This window comes from Dermacentor andersoni, chromosome 4, assembly GCF_023375885.2.
Source record: "Dermacentor andersoni chromosome 4, qqDerAnde1_hic_scaffold, whole genome shotgun sequence".
Lineage (NCBI taxonomy): Eukaryota > Metazoa > Arthropoda > Arachnida > Ixodida > Ixodidae > Dermacentor > Dermacentor andersoni.
In genome coordinates, this window is record NC_092817.1 from 221,175,843 (window position 1) to 221,194,831 (window position 18,989).

General features: G+C 44.8%; 1 long non-coding RNA gene across 1 annotated transcript in view; it reads right to left on the reverse strand.

The window, feature by feature from the left end:
- Positions 1-12,282, reverse strand: part of LOC140217438 (uncharacterized) — a 45,631-nt gene extending 33,349 nt beyond the window's left edge. The window contains exon 1 of the long non-coding RNA XR_011894016.1: positions 12,107-12,282. This is a non-coding gene — a long non-coding RNA (uncharacterized lncRNA). The remainder of the gene's footprint in view (positions 1-12,106) is intronic.
- Between the last annotated feature and the right edge of the window lie 6,707 nt (positions 12,283-18,989).

Consider the following 18,989-nt stretch of genomic DNA (forward strand, 5'->3'; position numbering starts at 1 on the left):
ACTGGCGGCCACGCATCGTTACACAACTTCCCAAATAACAATAAGAGTCAGTTCTGGCACTTGGTAGAGTAGTAAACGAGGGATCTAAAAGAAATGTGATTGTTCCGCAAATACATATTTCTCTATAATTCTTCTAGAGGTAATTCAAAAAACGCAACTATAGTCGGATGCAACCTAAGTATGCAGCGAAGCTCCGCCCATGGCCTCATAACTGCCAGCCACTGTTCCTCTGTGAGGCTGCAAATAATTGATACTTCAAACTTTTCCTGTTAGGCAAATAAGGCAGTAACCACAAAAATAAAATTATTAGCGCGTAATTTTATACATTTTCCCTCGCCTATTAAAGTATAATGGCAAAAGTCGAATTCTTTATTGAACTGAAAATTATCAAATGCTTGCTTTGCTGCAACTATTTGTTTTCAAGTTTCAGTGCAGTTGGCAGTGAAGTTTCATGAGTAAAACGGGTTCAGCGGTGAAATGAACTGTACCGCAGACTTTTGAAGAGTGAAATGCTCAGACTCCATACACTTTGTCCGTGTCTGTTGCACACCTCATTGCTTCCGCCAATGAAAAGGCTCTTCAAGAACAGCAGGCTCTCCGGATCTATCAAGCACAACGCATTGTTGAAAAGGCCACATGACGTTGATTTTGTTTGCTTTTGTGATTGGCTGGCTAAGTAACACAACCCCGCGTGGTTCATGTGCCATGGTTGCTATGTATTCTACTATAGAAATCTTTAATTTACATTTTCACTTGTTTACTTGTTCTTGGCAGTGTTCTTCCTGTGGTTCTTTCCAGCGTGAGTCCATTTGATGTGGTTCCTTGTTTGCCATGTAAAGTAGAAGTGCATTTCACAGGCCTACCTGTGAGATGCACCTTAATTTCATTTCTCTTTTCGGGTTTATGTGTCTTTATGGTGAATGGTGGGCATTATTCATATTTGTATAATAAAGGTACCCCCCCCTAATTTGCATAGGAAAGAGACCTATGGTTGCCCCCCCCCCCCCTGAAAGAAATTACTGGGTACACGCCTGCTCTGTTGCCATTGATGAAATGACGCAGAGGAATGCATAGAGCAAACTTTAGAGTCGGAAGGCTCGCATCGATGTCACAGGTTGTCCTTTCCCATTATGCACCATTAAAAGCACTCATTGGGGTTAAAACAATGTTTGACTAGTTGCTAACATATTTCATAGTTTCCTTCCAGCACAGACCCTCACTCCAGAATGCTGCGGTCACACTGAACATCAATTTCCAAGTTTCAGTGCGCTTCCTGAACCGCTCCCTCTGCCAGATCCATCCACAGTAATTTTGGGTAGTTATTCCCGTAAAACTTCCGGGTCCCTTGCCTTGGCACTCAACCTCAGTACACTGTAGCTACTAGTATACATGAGAAAATTATGCCGTATAAACAGAATAAAAGGCAATTTCCTAAACATGCAAAAGCATGCAAGTTCCTTTAACGCGCAAAAAGCATGGATGGCAGGCATATTTCTAATTTAGTGTGTTCACTGTGTGAAAGCTTACATTTACATATATGGAAGCATAGAACGAATGTTTCAAAGCATTAATTACATCCTTGAGCTTAATAATTAACATAAAAATTTCTATATAATTTGGGCAATCTAATCTTGCACATAAAACCAATTCATTCAGTTTTTCAGACACTAAGTGGCCTCACAACTTTCACTATGTCTTTTGGAAGAACGACACAGGAACATAATTTCTGCTGCAAAATGTTTTCCAGTAAAACATCTAATTGGGAAGAAAAGCATTCTAAAAAAAAAAATACAGGGTTTTCAACTTACCTATCCCAAATGAAATATGCAGTAATTTTTGCCAGTCTGTCTTTTACAGTTCTTTTAACAAAGGAATTATTGCCATGTGATACTTTGTGCACTACACAAAAAATACAGTGAATGACAATGTCATTCATGCTTAAAATAAAAAAGAACATTGCTTCCCAAGTGTTGCTAGCGGTTACTTCCTAATATGGGTTGTAGGCACTTAAAGTTCAAAATTATCAAGTGGAAATGAGAGTGAAGAAAGGCAAATAAGGAGGTTAAAGTGAAAACACTGTATTAGGCACACCTGCAACTAGTAGAGAAGAAAACTCAACTAACAACCCTATGGAGGTACTAGCAGAAGTGAAAAAGTATGGAAAAAAAATAAACGAAACACTAAATCGGAAGTCAGTCGATACACAAACAGATACGTTGAACATTGATGGCACTCTTGTAGATGGTACGGAACTTGCGGACCGTTTTAACAACTTTTTTGTTAAAGTAGGATGCATAGATCACAACATTCATGATACAATGCATGCCGCTTCATTAAAAGAATCTTTATTCCTAAAGCCTACTAGCATCCCTGAGGTGATTACAACATTTTCATCCTTGAAAAATAGCCATAGTCGAGACCTAGATGATTTAGAAATTAGGCCAATTAAGTGCGTCATAGACTTACTTGCACCTGCAGTAATGCACATTTTTAATATTTCCCTGTCAACCGGAGTTTTCCCGCGTAATATGCAGGTAGTGAGAGTAATAGTTCACAAAGGAGGTGACAAAAATAATATGGGCAATTATCGGCCAGTATCTATACTTCCTGTGCTATCAAAGGGACTCGAAAAAATTCTTAACTTTCGTATTGATAATTTTAACCAAAAACATAGCCTGCTAACCGACTGTCAACACAGGTTTAAGAAAAAGCGGTCTACGGAAACTGCTTTAAGTATACAGAAGGAGCTTCTTCTAGAGAACACTGAAAAAAAAAATGTCTGACTTTAGGGTTATGCTTAGACTTCAGCAAAGCCTTTGATAGGGTCAACCAGAAATTGCTGCTGATAAAGCTGGAAAAATATGGCTTCCGAGGAATAACAATTGAACTTATCTGATCTTATTTAGAAAGCCGACATCAGTTTGTTGAAATTAATGAGAACAGATCGCAGATAAAACCTTTGACGGCGGGTGTGCCCCAAGTTAGCATTCTTGGCCCGATACTTTTCCTGTATTACATTAATGATATTGTACAAGTGAGCGATATGTGTAAATTTGTCGTGTATGCAGATGATCGCTCTGTTTTCTTTATAGGTAAAGATTTAAAAGAAATAACGCCTATAGCAAGCAACGTTTGTTATGGACTTCGAGCATGGTCTAAGGCAAACGGCCTCATCCACAATGAAAGCAAAACAAAATGTGTTATTTTTCATGCTCCGGGAAGTTCTACTACATTGCCAGATAACATTGTGTGGGGTACGTATAAAATTACCATTACGTCATCCATAAAAACCGTAGGCGTAATATTCACAGTGCATATGTCTTGGAATGAACACGTTAGTCATGTTTGCTCAAAGGTACGAAAAGTTGTTGGTGTGTTAAATTGCAATAGAAGTGCATTACCTTTTAAAGTTAAGCGTCTCATTTCATGCTCTTTTCCATTCACACCTCAGTTACTGTTCACTTATATGGGGTAACACTACAGCGCAAAATATTCAAATGCTGGAAATACTTCAAAAGAAAGCAATTCGGGCGATAGCGAAAGTTTCTTTTTTTCGAGCATACGCAAGAGCTTTTCCAATAAAACAGAATAATCAGAGCCCGTGACATATATAAATTCAAAACATTACTAAGCTATAGAAATGCTATGCTGGGAAAGCTCGATTCATTCCTAGCCCTGGCAACTCTACAACAGACTAGAAGTGCATATTCATATCGTCACCAGGCACCACACACATACTAATTATGGCTGCCAATGCCTTAAACATACACTACCTTCCCTACTTAACTATTTTAACCAACAACATGTTGATGTGTTATCTCTAAACAAAACTAAAATATTGGATTTGTTCTTATAGATGTGTATTGTTAACTGCTCTAACAGTTCCGCAGAACTTATCATATACTCTCGTTGTGTTTATACGTTCACACTTGTAACTATTATTCCTAGAATCCAGGTTTCCGCTGCAGTGATTGTGCCCAGACTACGTGGCAGGGTTCTGCGTTGTAAACTGGACGCTGCAAAGGGCGTCTTCGCGTTTGTTAAAATTCAAGGATGTGACGACGCCCTGGGCTATGTTGCCGAGATGTCTGTTGTGAAAGCAGCAGCCTATATGCAGATATTTTTTTTAACATAGATGCACATATATATTTGCAAGTATGTAAAATAATTTCTAAACAAAAGAACATTTCCTGATGGTAACTTGTGTTTATTGTACAGTTCTGTGAAATTTGTTATATTTATGTATGTGTGTGTATGTATATAGAAGGGTTGAAATCTGGGCCAGTTGGTACATACTTGAACGAAAAAACCAGTCAAAAGCACAAAGGACAAGAGGAGTCTTGTCTTTTTATGCTATTTGATTAGCGATGATGCAGTTGCGCATGCTCTGCTGGCCTTGCTGGGACTACACCGATTCTAATAAACCTCAGTTGATAGTCCAGTCGTTGTGGTGTGAACCTCTCCTCTTGTCCTTTGTGTTTTTGACTGGTTTTTTTCGTTCAAGTATGTATATATGTATATATATGTATACATACATTGCTTTTGCATTCTTATGATATATGCGACTGAGTCTGTGTTAAATAATAATATGCAAGATAACAGATTATATATGTATACTGGGAGTCATTTGACACAACTGTATTACAACTAGTTTCTATGTAATAACATGAAAATTTCTATATGTATTTGTGTTTAGAAATACTCTTATATCCACACTTTATGCGTGATTGTATTGCTACACCAGCCGCTTTCCTGCCTGTCTGGGAGACCGGAGCTTTGTCAAGCCGAAGAGATTGCGGCTTTTTTCCGGCTCTCCCTTTTTCACCTTGTATCCAGTGGTGAAAATAAAAATCATGATGATGATGATGTAGCAGAATATGGTCACAGAACTGAAATGCCACTGTACTGAATTTTGTTAAACTGAAAGGCATTTGAATTGGGTTGAATGGTGTTTCGATGGGGGATATAAAAAAGTTTGTACAGCTGAATAATTTGTTTAAGTGACGTTCAAGTGGTAGTTTACTGTATATTGGTATTCTTGGATAAAAAATTTAGTTGGAAACAGTGCCTTGTATGTCCTCATTTTTTCTGAAACATTGCTCGATGAACAAGAGGCGCAAAAAGACGCCTTTATATTTTGTCTCTTCCAACCTAACTGGCATTTGGCGAATATCTCTTGCGTGCGGGAGAAAGTAAGGAGGGGGGGGGGGTGTATATTGGAAAAAATTTGGCAGTGTCTGGCTCCTCCTGGGGTGGTGTTAAAGGTGTTTATGAACCACTGCTTAGATAAATGGAACTCGGTACCTTTTTCTCAGTACAAACATTCGTGAATGTTCACTTCTTATTCCAGCAGTTTAAAAATGTCTGGATAGGCCCTATATCACAATATGTCCCAAGCCTCCTATTTTTTTTTCTTTATTTAAGAGGACTTGAAAGCTTTCGAACTTCAATGTCAATGAAAAGAATGTTACAACTTTCAATAGCAAGGGATCGCTATTATCAAGACTCCACAAAATGATGCAAAAAGAGCTGTTCTGCCATGAACAATTTTCAATATTTTAATTCTGAGAAGCAGTTATAAAGTTTTGAGGAGAAAGTTTGTTGAATGTATGTTCCAGCTTGTAAACCGCGCACAAACTATTTGAGGGCAGTAAGAAGATTTTCTATTGTTTAATATCAAGAGTTGACGAACAGCCACAGTTCAGCAATGTCACGTGTTTTTTTCATTTTGAAGAGCAAAAATTATCTCAACATATCTGAGCTATCAACACTACAATAGTTCATGACGTTAGCCATTCATCAAGTGGGGGACCAAGTTTACAATTTTTATCCTGTGAACTTTTAGTTGGTCTAATAGGGCAATGGCTCATCTCAATACCCCCATTCACCAGAGGGCTACAGGATTGGGACACCACCTGTGCATATGTAGGAATAAAATTAAGGCACTGACTATGTGGGCAATAAAGCTATGAAGGGATGGTCAGAACATAGGCAGTAAGCTTTATCATGGTACCACACCTATTAGTGCTGCTGCTACCTTGCCCGCTGAAGAGGGGCAATACAGTGGTGATAGTCTTGTAGACAGTGCCATCGACATCATGATGATAGAAAAGTCTGAAATGGCATCATTGTGTACATTATTCACATAGCCCAGTGGGTCACTGGACAAACTACGACTGTCTCCCAAACAGGAGATAAATCAGTCCATGCTTGCATGGAGGAAAAATTGCACAAGCTTAGCAGGAGTCAATGGGATTAACAAGATTCCACTGTAACTGGAATGAGAAAATACTGCGTTATAATTGACTTACAGTGCAGTGTTAAGCACGACAGCAGCACTGCATTAAAGCATCAATGTTCTAATTGATTTTCCTCAAACATGTTATGGTACGAATTTTAGTGACTAAGCAGCATATGTATAAAGGCACCAAGCTGGTTTGCTTCAAGAAGTGACTTCTGATCTATACTTTGAGAAAAAGAAAATGTTGCACTTGTTGCTGGTTCATTGGCATGCATCTTACTCAGTAACAGAAACTTAGCAAGTGGACCTACTTGGCTTGGACCTTCAGGGTGACAGATAGATGGGCATTGACATGTACAGTCAAAGACATAAGAAAATGCCTGGGACCTCCAAAATCGTTTGTAATACTGGTCACTTCGTTGTAAAGATTGTACACCATACCGCCGCTAACAATGGAGCAGGCTGGACATGTTAAAGAAGAGAGAACCCTTATTCTATGAATTAAGGGACACTTAGTGAAATAGGTCACTATTTTTGTTTATAGTTTGTGTGGCTGAATGTGCGACGAACATGTCACTAACATTGCTCAAGTTTAATGTTATTGACGCATGCGCAGCAGGAGTTGAACGACGATGACTCACCTTCCCTTTCTTCTTTTACTCTCTTTATGCCCATTGCGAATTGTATTGTCGGCAGTCAGCGCTCGTTCTGTGTTCTTCCTTGTCCGTGTTTTTTGGCGCTCTTTTAAATATGAAACATCTTTAGTGGCTTTCTTGATGACCGACGCCGGAATTCTATGGCAGACATCCATTATCCTTGCCTTGAACTAATCTGACCTCCATCTCAATTACGTAAGCACGATCATTCGCATAAATAACCCCAAAGAAAGAAATCGAGTGGAGAGAGGTCAGATGACCTAGCGGGCCAATTCACAGGCCCGTGCCTTCCAATCTATTGCGCACTGAAAGTCGCATCCAGCCAGTTTCGTACTTGGCTGCTGCTGTGTGCGGGCGCCCCATCTTGCTGGTACCACAGAAGCGGAAGAGGTGACAGCGGGACTTCACAGAGAAACTCATCCACCACTCCTTCAAGGATTTTGTTGATGTAACACTGTCCAGTGAGTATGTGATCAAAGAAAATGGGACCGATTATAGCACCAGCATAAATTCTGAACCACAATTTGGGCGACTACTGGTACTGGTGCCTATTGCACTTCACACATCATGGATTGGAGTCCCTCCACTAGTGTGCATTATGCAAATGTACCTAGGCGTTTCGGCGAAAATTGGCTTCATCTGTGCACATGATGTTGCTGGTGGTGGTGGTGATAACTTTATTGCACACAGGGGAGTTGCGGACACACAGGTCCTTGGGCCCCCACACGGCCCCACTGCACTCAAACGTTCATGTCCCGGAGGCTCATGACGCTGGCAGCCCGGCCTGTGGCGATGGCTTGCTTGGCCAGGTCCTCGGAGCGCAGTAGAGTCTCCCAAGCCTCCCAAGTAGTAAGGTGCTCCAGGCCCCGCGGGGGAGGATCCGCCGGGCAGAGGAAAAGAATGTGATCGAGAGTGGCTTTGGGGTGGTGGCAGAGGGTACAGGAGGGGTCGGTGTGGACGTGGTGATAGTGCGAGCGTATATAAGGGGAGGGTAAGGTGCGTGTTTGGAGCCCAAAAAGTATGGTGACTCATGGGCTTTTGTGAGAAATATAAACGATTCTACGGGACCCTATCTTCCAAGCATTGTTGCTGGTTAAGGTGGGATGGGTGAAAGGCTGTCATTTTGGTACCAGGGCGGCCATGTCCCGCATGCTAGCATGAGGGTTTGAGGCTATAAATGCTAGAACATCCCTGCGAAGGCTAGGACTCAAAGATGGAGTCCTCCGCCGGTTTGTTGAAGCTGCCGGTTTGTCTCAGGTTTTCACAATTTCTGATGATAGTCGATACATTTGGTCTACCACCACACTTCCATGAGTGATATACATATTTGCAGTCTTTTTCTTGTTGCCATTTGCAGATGCCAAGGCAAGGATCATGCTTACCGGGTGCTCATTAGAGAAACACATGGCAAATGGGATGGAACAAAACGCACCTTTAAATCTTTGCACTGACGTCAATTCACTTTTGTGGTGACAGGTTCTGTAGCAAAAAAAAAAAAAAAAAAAAATGCATCAGTGCACTTTATCTACGCTAAGACAACAGCTATCACAACTTTTTTCCAGGTAACACCAAGCGAGACGTGTTACTTCGGCAGGGATGCGGCAGATAAGGCATTAGGTCGATCACAATGTTTTTCTTTATTTCCTTTATTTCGTCCTGGATAACTCAGAGGGAGCATGTTCGAGTGCGGTGCGCTGCTTTATGATGCGGGTGGGAGCACAGTCACGTGGTATTCTCCATATTTTGCAGGGTTTATTTATCTATCATAAAAAATTAGTACGCAATTAGTATGTCGCTGAAAATATCGCAGTTAGATGTCTCTTGGCTGTGCCTTCAGATGCCTCATTGATAATTTGATAATTAGGATAGTACATCTTGACTTAGATGATTAATTACAATGATCAAATTAAATCTCTATAACGAAAAAATTACTGGCAGCTACTGCAATGTACTGTAAACAATATGCACTAGGTTTTCTTCGAGTAACGCATTGCTCTTTTTAAATCTTAGTGCATTATAATTAATTGGGACACCCTGTATATATTTACGTTTGAATGTAAGTGACGATGTTCCCATCCATAATAAATGTTGTAAATTATTAGAAATGTTCTTTTTTTCATGAGTTGTTGACATTGCTTACTGTAAAGAGAAGCAATACCGAGACACACAACATTTATGTGCATTTCACACGCCGTTGATAAAAGAGTCTGCTGAAGGGGTCACTGAAGTCTATAGGTTTTATTCATGATCAAAAAACCACTCAAAACAATTTGAAGCGTCGTGAGCATACAACAACATATTCATTCTCTAGGCACAGGCTATCCATACCATTAGAAATAATTCTTAATTGGCTACCTCCATCTCTTTCAAAAATATTATAAACCTTGTCCTGTGTGTATATTTAAATATATTGTATATGTGCATGATGTTTACAGTGGAAATTTAAAATAATGTTAAAGTAAGAAAGTATGGATGAGGCAGCCACCGCGAGTGCTTCTGATGGGCGCGTCCCCCTATTCTCACGACTTGAAGAAATAAAGTGACCCGCCGTGATTGCTTTGTGGCTATGGTGTTGGGCTGCTAAGCTCGAGCTCGCCACATCCAATCCCGGCCACGGCGGCCGCATTTCGATGGGGGCGAAATGTGAAAACACCAATGTACTTAGATTTAGGTACATGTTAAAGAGCCCCCCCGTGGTCCAAGTTTTCGGAGTCCCCCACTAAGGGGTGCCTCACAATGAGATCGTGGTTTCGGCACATAAAACCGCATAATTAAATTTTTTTTGCAGGAATAATCGAAAATATGAATTAAAAGCCGTTCAAGTCTGCGCCAACAAGGATGCAGTAAGCTATTAGCCTCAGTAAAATTTTAAGGGAAAAGGTCGAGGAAAGTGAAAAGAAACCTCAAATGATGTGGGTGACAAAGCACTGGTATTGGCACTTTAGGTGTGTGTGGGGGGGAAGGGGGAGGGAGGCTTTGGCCTCGCCTGGGGTGGGGGGGCTCAGCCACCACCCCCCTGGAAATCTCCGGAGGGGGCTCGGGCCCCGGAGCCCCCCACATAGTCGCCACCTATGCTGCTATGTTAACATGGATGGTATTATATGTACATTTCTCAAGTGAATAAATTAAACAAAGTACAAGTAGTTCATTTTCATGGTAAGCAACATTGAAGCAATCAATTTTGTGTCCTATTTTAAGGTTAGAGCCTTAGATGCCTATGCTTCAAGGTCCCATAGTGAGGTACAGAAAATATCATGTGACCCAAGGAAGGCCAGAAGCGAACGAAAACATGTGCAGACATGTATAAGACATGATTAATGATTATCAAAGTTATCACTATGTGGTACGTGTTTTCAAGTTCCTGTGATGATGTCAAAGGTTATTTCAGATGCACCGCTTCATCACTATCATTATATACAGTTCTTTCTTATGTGAATGCACAGCTTGTAGAAGACAGGTAGGTAGAACCATAACACAGAATGGACCGTTTGTTTTATAATGAGTGGGACATTGCACCAAACTGTTAGCCCATGACGGTGAGGTGCTCATTGTTACCAACCTTCCATTGAAAAAAATATACTTTCGAAGAACTCCCAAGAAAAGAAATGTATACATATTGTTTTATGATGGCCCTTTAGGGTGCGCTTTATGCCTGAGAGAGTGATTGTTGCAAGTTTACAGAGATGCTGAGTGCATAACTTTATCATAGTGTCCGTAATTATGTATGTTGATGCTAGTTTTTCATGATAGATACACAATGGAACAAAACTGCTTAATAGCTAGTGCTGTGGGTAGCTGAACAGTGAAATGCACATTATTGCAGGGACCTGAACTTTAATAAAAGTGGTGACAATAGTAGTCAAAGTTTTCTTATTATTTGTACTAATGCAATGTGAAGATGGGGATCACGATCCTGGCAACGAAAAATGAAAATCAATGATGACAGCAGTCGTTGTCAGCTTAAAGAACTGGGTGGACAGACAGACATGGGAAACCAGCACTTAAGTGGTGTCGGAGCAAAGCTGGAACTTATGGCTGAGCCAAGTTACTTATAAAGGCCGTAGCGCACACGATAGCTGCGCGCAGGTATGGTATACTAGAAATCATCAAGCAGTATCTGCCACATGGTGTTAGCGCATGCTGCCTGCACTAATAGAGATCTCCGACCAAGCTCCTACATCTATAAGAATACACAGCCATAAAATGCATGCCGAGATGCAGGATCCGTCCAGTAAAGGGAACAAATTTGCCAGTGGCTTAATATGACATTGACCGACACCTACAGAAGTCGCCTAATCGTTTAAATAATTAGGTGAGAATGACTTGGTTCGACAGGCAAAGTTCTGACTGGTGTTGTATAAGTCGCGGGTCGCTTTTTAACTCGCGACGATAGATTGGATTTTTTACAAGCACTGCTCCAAGAGGGCACATGCTACGGCAGGCCTCAGGAGAGGACCTGAGGTTATAATAAAGCAGGCGGCGCAGGATCCCCAGGGCACCCAAGGGGTAGTGGGGAGGTCAAAGCTGGAAGCAGGGTGGCCCGTAGATTGGAGTGGCGGAGGCCTAAGCGTGCCGGACTTAAAATAAATATTATTACGTCCAGCCGCCAACTTGTGACGCTAAGACTTCTGCAACAGCAGTCAGAAGTTTGCCGTTTGACATACTAAGGCAGCAGCGGAAGCGGACGAAGACACAGAAACATGAAAAAGAGACCCCACGCTACAAGTTAGTAGTATTTTAAAGTTTAAATTATGGCAATTGAATAACGCGCAACTGAGCCCTCTCCAAGCGTTCGACGCATGGAAAAATTCGCGAGGACGGTAGGATACCAGTGTGACAGGGGCACAAGCAAGGAACGAAAACGCACACACAGGGCAAACTGTGAAGATGCTATATATTTTGCTATATATGTAATACATGCTATATCTATCAAGTGACTAGTGCCATGCACTAATCTTCAAAGGTCGCAATGCTTTCGCAATGAAATTGTTGACAGTGTGCGCTGTGTGTGTATCTTGTGTTCCGGCGCACTGCTCATCGCGATCACACCCGATCCTGATGGAATTTCGCGGTCGTGATTGCCTCCTTTGGACAAAATGAGCGAGAGACCCAATCGCAGTCGAGAATTTCAATCCGGATCGGTGCCGATCGCGATCAGAAGTATACGTGTGACACTGGTAGTGACAGGGCAACGCCATATCATACTCGCCTTCACGGGAGACCACTGACCAAACGACAACAATCGTTCGCGCCAGTGCACTGCGCCAGCAACACCCAAGGAGACGCACGAGGAAAACTTGTAGACGACGCACGGCCCGCGCAGCTTAGTCAAGGAAGGAGACATTGATGTGAAGGATCGCCAGCCGACACACGGCAAAATGCCGGCACGCCTAGGAACAAACGCATATAGAACGAGCAAAGACACTGCTCCTCCGTGGTACCTAGGCAAAGGGAGAAATTTCAGGCGCAAAACGCCCCCAGATTTTCTCTCTCGCACCCGCTGAAACGACTGGCCAATCCCGTGAACTGGCGATTCCTCAAATGACCGTCTCGTGTAAATCTCTCTCAAAAGCTGTAGACAATCGTTACCAGGGGTAGCACACTCTCAAGTTCAACAAAAGGCCACAGAGGGCGAAAAAATCGACAGCGCGCCGCTGCTAACAAAGCCAGCGTAGTAACATCACTTTGGTATGCTTACGTTAGTTCCAACATTTCCCGATAGAGGGCTTGTAATAAGTGCAATATTATCTTACAAACTTTCTCTTACAATTACCGAAGCATTTTTGTTACATAAAAAAACAGGGCAAAATTATCAGTGCTAATTAGATATTGTACTCTTTGTTAGTAAGTTTATTGTTTCTGCGTCATTATAAACGCAAATAGCGTTCAGCATCATCGATCTTTCACGTAATCTCTGGCCTGGATTTAAAATTTTTACCGGTATTTTCGAGTGCACGGCGGCACGGATTCATTCGTTCGTACACTCAGACTGGCTGCTTCTTTGTTTCTAAAGCTAGTTTCTTGCACTTCGATGTCTCGCGTTATTTAACTTGGGGTGAAGTTACGTGTTTGCAAGCGGACATCTAAGCCCGGAAGTTGGGTTTCGGTCGTGAGCCATTCGGAACACGTCTGCATCGAAACGGGAGCTGGATTTTGCTGCGGCTGACAATGGCAATAACGGTGAGTCGTTTAACACCGCTGCTTGAATTGTTATGTAACATCCGTCTCATTGCCTTCCAGGCGGGCACAAGTTAATGAACTAGATCCTGCATTACATATGGGCAGTCAAGATCTCAGTTGCTGTTTCCTAAATAAACCTTTACTTGCGAGGCTGTCGTTATACACACACAAGCAGGAAAGAAACAGCGATATCGGAACGCACGTCTCATTTTTCATCTTATTGTAGGCGTGGTCGTAGGTGACTGAGCAGCCTTATCAACATACATATTAAACTTTTTTTTTCGAGTCCGCCGGCAACTTCTTTCGTCCACAAAACCGAATAATCCTTTGGCAAAATGAAGTGAAAGTACAGAATGTAATGTATTAAACAGTTGCAAGCATGGTAATTCACCCATATTTCGTACTTGTTGGTTCCAAATGTTCTTGTTGTTCAGTTTGGTTTACCATAGGGCATTTATTTTCACAGTAGTGAAGCGGTGCATCACGTTCGTGCAGAAAATTAATGCATCAGTTCTAATAGCTTCATGACTTTCATGCATTTGCTTGTGGGACCAGCAGTGCGATCTCTTTTAGAGTATAAATGAACGCACAAATGTTCTCATTTGTGATCTTAATAATACTTAAGCTGTTGACATGCATTGTAGTTAGGCAGACATCAATTTTATGGACAATAGCAATATTTATTTAACATGCTGCCTAAGCACCCTAGAACAGACAGTGTACATTTGCATGTGTTCTGTAGTCGCAAACCATTACAATTGTATATGTCACACCTACACAATATATATGTCACACCTTTTTGCATTTCATATTGCAAAATGTTGCTTTTTCAATTTCTGATTCAGTCAAAATTTCTGTTCCAGACATGCAGTAATGAGGACGGCACCAGTATAAAGCAACACACTCCACGCACTAAACAGAAGCAGCTGCCTGCTACAACAAGGTCGTTGTGTGGATGTTGGCTACTACTACAAGGTAAACAACACATGGTTCAGAAATAAATATTGTCACGTGGTGGTGACGTTAAGAACACAGTAGCAATACTATGAAAGGCAAAACTAGATTTTATTGGGCGAACCTGTGCCCACAAACCAGGCTACACTTATAGCACAACGAAAGCGGCCAACACAGTCGGCGATCGTCGAAAATCTGATCAGCGGGTCAAGCGCGTCGGCTTTTATACAGAATCGTCGAATGTTCCAGACTAATCGTTGGGACCCGCGTGCCTTCCACAAAGCTCTACACCATTCGCGTCAGACGAATAAATCAGATAACCCAAGGTTCGGCGACAACAGACTGCGGATAGAAGCATCGATAACTTTCCAGAGAATTCGGACACATGCAAGCGCGTCCCGCGCTGTGCGATAAGATTTGTTAGCCGGCGAAACGTGGTCGCCCGATGAATATAAGTACACGTGTCAATACCCCCCTCTTAAAAAGCATCGTCCCGATGCTACAAATATAAGAGAGCGAAACAAAAGGACACTTATTAAACATAAGTAACAAAACAACGAAAAGAAATCAAGTCCAAAGGTCAGTTACGCGAAGTCCCAAAGTTCGTCAACGCTGGTGGTATGGCTTGAGTCGCACAACGTAGACAATTTCAGGTCGTGAGCGGCGCCGCTGTGACAGCGAAATGCCGTCTGGCACAACCTCATAGTCCAGTGCGCCAATACGAATCTTGTATGGTCCGAAATAGCGACGTAAGAGCTTCTCGCTCAGTCCTCGTCGGCGTATAGGGGTCCAAACCCAAACACGGTCACCGGGCTGATACTCGACAAAGCGTCGTCGGAGGTTGTAGTATCGGCTGTCGGTCCTCTGCTGGTTCTTGATCCGCAGGCGGGCGTGCTGTCGGGCTTCTTCGGCGCGCTGGAGATAGCTAGCGACGTCAAGATTTTCCTCGTCAGTGACTTGCGGCAGCATGGCGTCGAGCGTCGTCGTCGGATTCCTGCCGTAAACCAGCTTAAACGGCGTGATCTGTGTTGTTTCTCGCACCGCCGTGTTGTAAGCGAATGTTACGTACGGCAGGACGGCATCCCAGGTCTTGTGTTCGACGTCGACGTACATTGCTAGCATATCGGCGAGGGTCTTGTTCAGGCGCTCCGTGAGACCATTCGTCTGCGGATGGTAGGCAGTGGTCCTCCTGTGGCTTGTCTGGCTGTATTGCAGAATGGCTTGGGTGAGCTCTGCTGTAAAAGCCGTTCCTCTGTCGGTGATGAGGACTTCTGGGGCACCATGTCGCAGCAGGATGTGCTCGACGAAAAATTTCGCCACTTCGGCTGCGCTGCCTTTTGGTAGAGCTTTAGTTTCAGCGAAGCGGGTGAGGTAGTCCGTCGCCACGACGATCCACTTATTCCCGGATGTTGACGTCGGAAACGGCCCCAACAAATCCAACCCAATCTGCTGGAATGGTCGACAAGGAGGTTCGATCGGCTGTAGTAATCCTGCTGGCCTTGTCGGTGGTGTCTTGCGCCGCTGACAGTCTCGGCATGTCTTGACGTAACGGGCGACGTCGGCGGTGAGACGCGGCCAGTAATACCTTTCCTGTATTCTCGACAGCGTCCGGGAGAATCCGAGGTGCCCAGCGGTTGGGTCGTCGTGTAGGGCGTGCAGTACTTCTGGACGCAGCGCTGACGGTACAACAAGAAGGTAGCTGGCGCGGACTGGTGAGAAGTTCTTCTTCACGAGCAGGTTGTTTTGTAGCGTGAACGAAGACAACCCTCTCTTAAATGCCCTAGGGACAACGTCGGTGTTCCCTTCCAAGTACTCGACGAGGCCTTCTAACTCCGGGTCTGCTCGCTGCTGTTTAGTGAAGTCTTCCGCGCTTATTATTCCAAGGAAGGCGTCGTCGTCGTCCTCGTCGTCTTGCGGCGGGCGATCGATGGGGGCACGTAATAAGCAGTCGGCGTCGGAGTGTTTTCTTCCGGATTTGTATATTACCGTGACGTCATATTCTTGTAGTCTGACGCTCCACCGGGCCAGCCGCCCTGAAGGGTCCTTTAAGTTAGCTAGCCAACACAACGCGTGATGGTCGCTGACGACTTTGAATGGCCTGCCATAGAGGTAAGGGCGGAATTTTGCTGTAGCCCAAATGATGGCGAGGCATTCCTTTTGAGTCGTAGAATAATTGCCTTCCGCTTTTGACAGCGACCGACTAGCATAAGATACCACCCGTTCAAGTCCGTCTTTCCTCTGGACTAGGACGGCACCGAGGCCTAGGCTACTGGCGTCAGTGTGGGTTTCAGTATCGGCGTTCTCGTCGAAGTGTGCAAGTACCGGCGGCGACTGCATGCGTCGTTTGAGTTCTTGAAATGCGTCGGCCTGCGGCGTTTCCCACTTGAACTCGACATCACATTTCGTTAGATGTGTTAGCGGCTCCGCGATGCGTGAAAAGTCCTTGACAAAGCGCCTATAGTAGGCACACATGCCAAGGAATCTGCGCACTGCCTTCTTGTCGATTGGCTGCGGGAACTTTGCGATGGCAGCTGTCTTCTGCGGGTCGGGGCGTACTCCAGATTTGCTGATGACGTGGCCTAGGAATAGAAGCTCATCGTAAGCGAAGCGACACATTTCCGGCTTCAGAGTGAGCCCTGATGACTTGATGGCCTCTAATACTGTCGCAAGCCGCTTAAGGTGATCGTCAAAATTTCCGGCGAAGACGACGACGTCATCCAAGTAAACAAGACAGGTGTGCCACTTCAATCCTGCTAAAACCGTGTCCATCACGCGCTGGAACGTTGCAGGCGCCGAGCACAGTCCAAGTGGCACAACTTTGAATTCATAGAGGCCGTCTGGCGTGATGAAGGCGGTCTTTTCGCGATCCCTTTCGTCGACTTCTATTTGCCAGTAGCCAGACTTGAGGTCCATCGATGAGAAGTATTTAGCATTGCAGAGCCGATCCAATGCGTCGTCTATCCGTGGGAGGGGGTATACGTCTTTCTTCGTGATTTTGTTCAGTCGACGATAATCGGCGCAGAAACGTAGGGTTCCGTCCTTTTTCTTCACTAAAACAACTGGAGACGCCCACGGGCTTTTCGACGGCTGGATGATGTCGTCGCGCAGCGTTTCGTCGACTTGTTGTCTTATAGCATCGCGTTCTCCCGTCGAAACTCGGTAAGGGCTCTGGCGTAGTGGTCGAGCGCACTCTTCGGTTATTAGGCGATGCTTTGCGACTGGTGTTTGTCGAATCCTCGATGACGTCGAAAAGCAGTCTTTGTATCGTCGAAGCAGACTTCTGAGCTGTTGCTGCTTAATCACGGGGAGACTTGGATTTATGTCGAAGTCTGGCTCGGGAACTACGGTCGTCGGGGTAGATGCAACAGAATCCGAGAGGACAAAGGCATCGTTGGTTTCCTGAATTTCCTCGATGTACGCGATCGTCGTGCCCTTGTTGATGTGCTTGAACTCCTGGCTGAAGTTTGTCAGCAACACTTCAGTTATCCCTCCGTGCAGTCGAGCGATCCCTCTTGCGATGCAAATTTCCCGGTCGAGCAGTAAACATTGGTCGCCTTCGATAACGCCTTCTACGTCAGCGGGTGTTTCGGTGCCGACCGAAATAACAATGCTGGAGCGAGGCGGGATGCTCACTTGATCTTCGAGCACACTCAAGGCGTGGTGACTACGAGGGCTCTCCGGCGGTATCGCTTGATCTTCCGACAGCGTTATTGACTTCGACTTCAGGTCGATGATTGCGCCGTGTTGGTTCAGGAAGTCCATGCCGAGAATGACGTCTCGTGAACACTGTTGCAGGATAACGAAGGTGGCAGGGTAAGTCCGGTCATGAATGGTAATTCTTGCCGTGCAGATTCCACTCGGCGTGATGAGGTGTCCTCCAGTGGTCCGAATTAACGGGCCTTCCCATGCAGTCTTAACTTTCTTCAATTGGGCTGCGATGGGTCCACTCATGACCGAGTAATCGGCTCCTGTGTCTACTAAGGCGGTAACTGCGTGGCCGTCGAGAAGCACGTCGAGGTCGGTGGTTCTTTGTCTTGCGTTACAGTTAGGCCTCGGCGTCGGATCACGGCTGCGTCGAGTTGACCTGTGGTTGGTACGTGGCGTCGTCAGGTGGTCTTTCGTCGGCGTGTTCTTTCCTGCCAGACTTTCTCGGGACGGCGGTGTGACGTCGTTGTTATGTCGTCGAGGTAGTCTTTTCGGCGTCTTCGTCGGCGGCGGAGGATCTTCGTCAGTTCGACGAACAGCAGTTCTTCGCGCACAATGGCCCTGATGGTCTCGCACAGATCGTCCGTGGCCAGTGATTGAATTCCGGCGTAGCTTGTCGGCTTGGTGCGTCGGTCGAATTGCCGATTCCGCAATTCCAGTGTCTTCTCGATGCTCCTCGCCTCACGAAGAAACTCGTCGACGGTCTTCGGTGGACTTCTTACCATTCCGGCGAAAAGTTCCTGCTTGACACCACGCATCAGTAGGCGTACTTTCTTCTCGGACATTTCTGGGTCGGCGTGGCGGAACAGACGGCTCATTTCCTCAGTGAAGATTGCGATCGTCTCATTCGGCAGCTGCGTTCTGGTCTCCAGTAGAGCTTGGGCTCGCTCTTTTCGCACGACGCTTGTAAATGTTTGCAGGAAGCCGCTTCGGAACAGATCCCACGTCGTCAAGGTGGCTTCTCGATTCTCGAACCACGTCCTGGCGGCGTCCTCCAATGCGAAATAGACATGACGCAGTTTGTCGTCGCTGTTCCAGCTGTTAAATGCGGCGACCCTCTCATACGTCTCGAGCCAGGTTTCCGGGTCCGCGAATGTTGAACCGCGGAACGTCGGAGGCTCCGTGGGCTGCTGCAGCACGATGGGGGACGCTGGGGCTGCCATTGGGGTTTCCTTGGCCACAATCTTCTTGGTCTTCTCAGGTAGAAGTCCGTGCTCCGGGGGCAGCTGTTAAAGACGGCGACTTGCTCGATG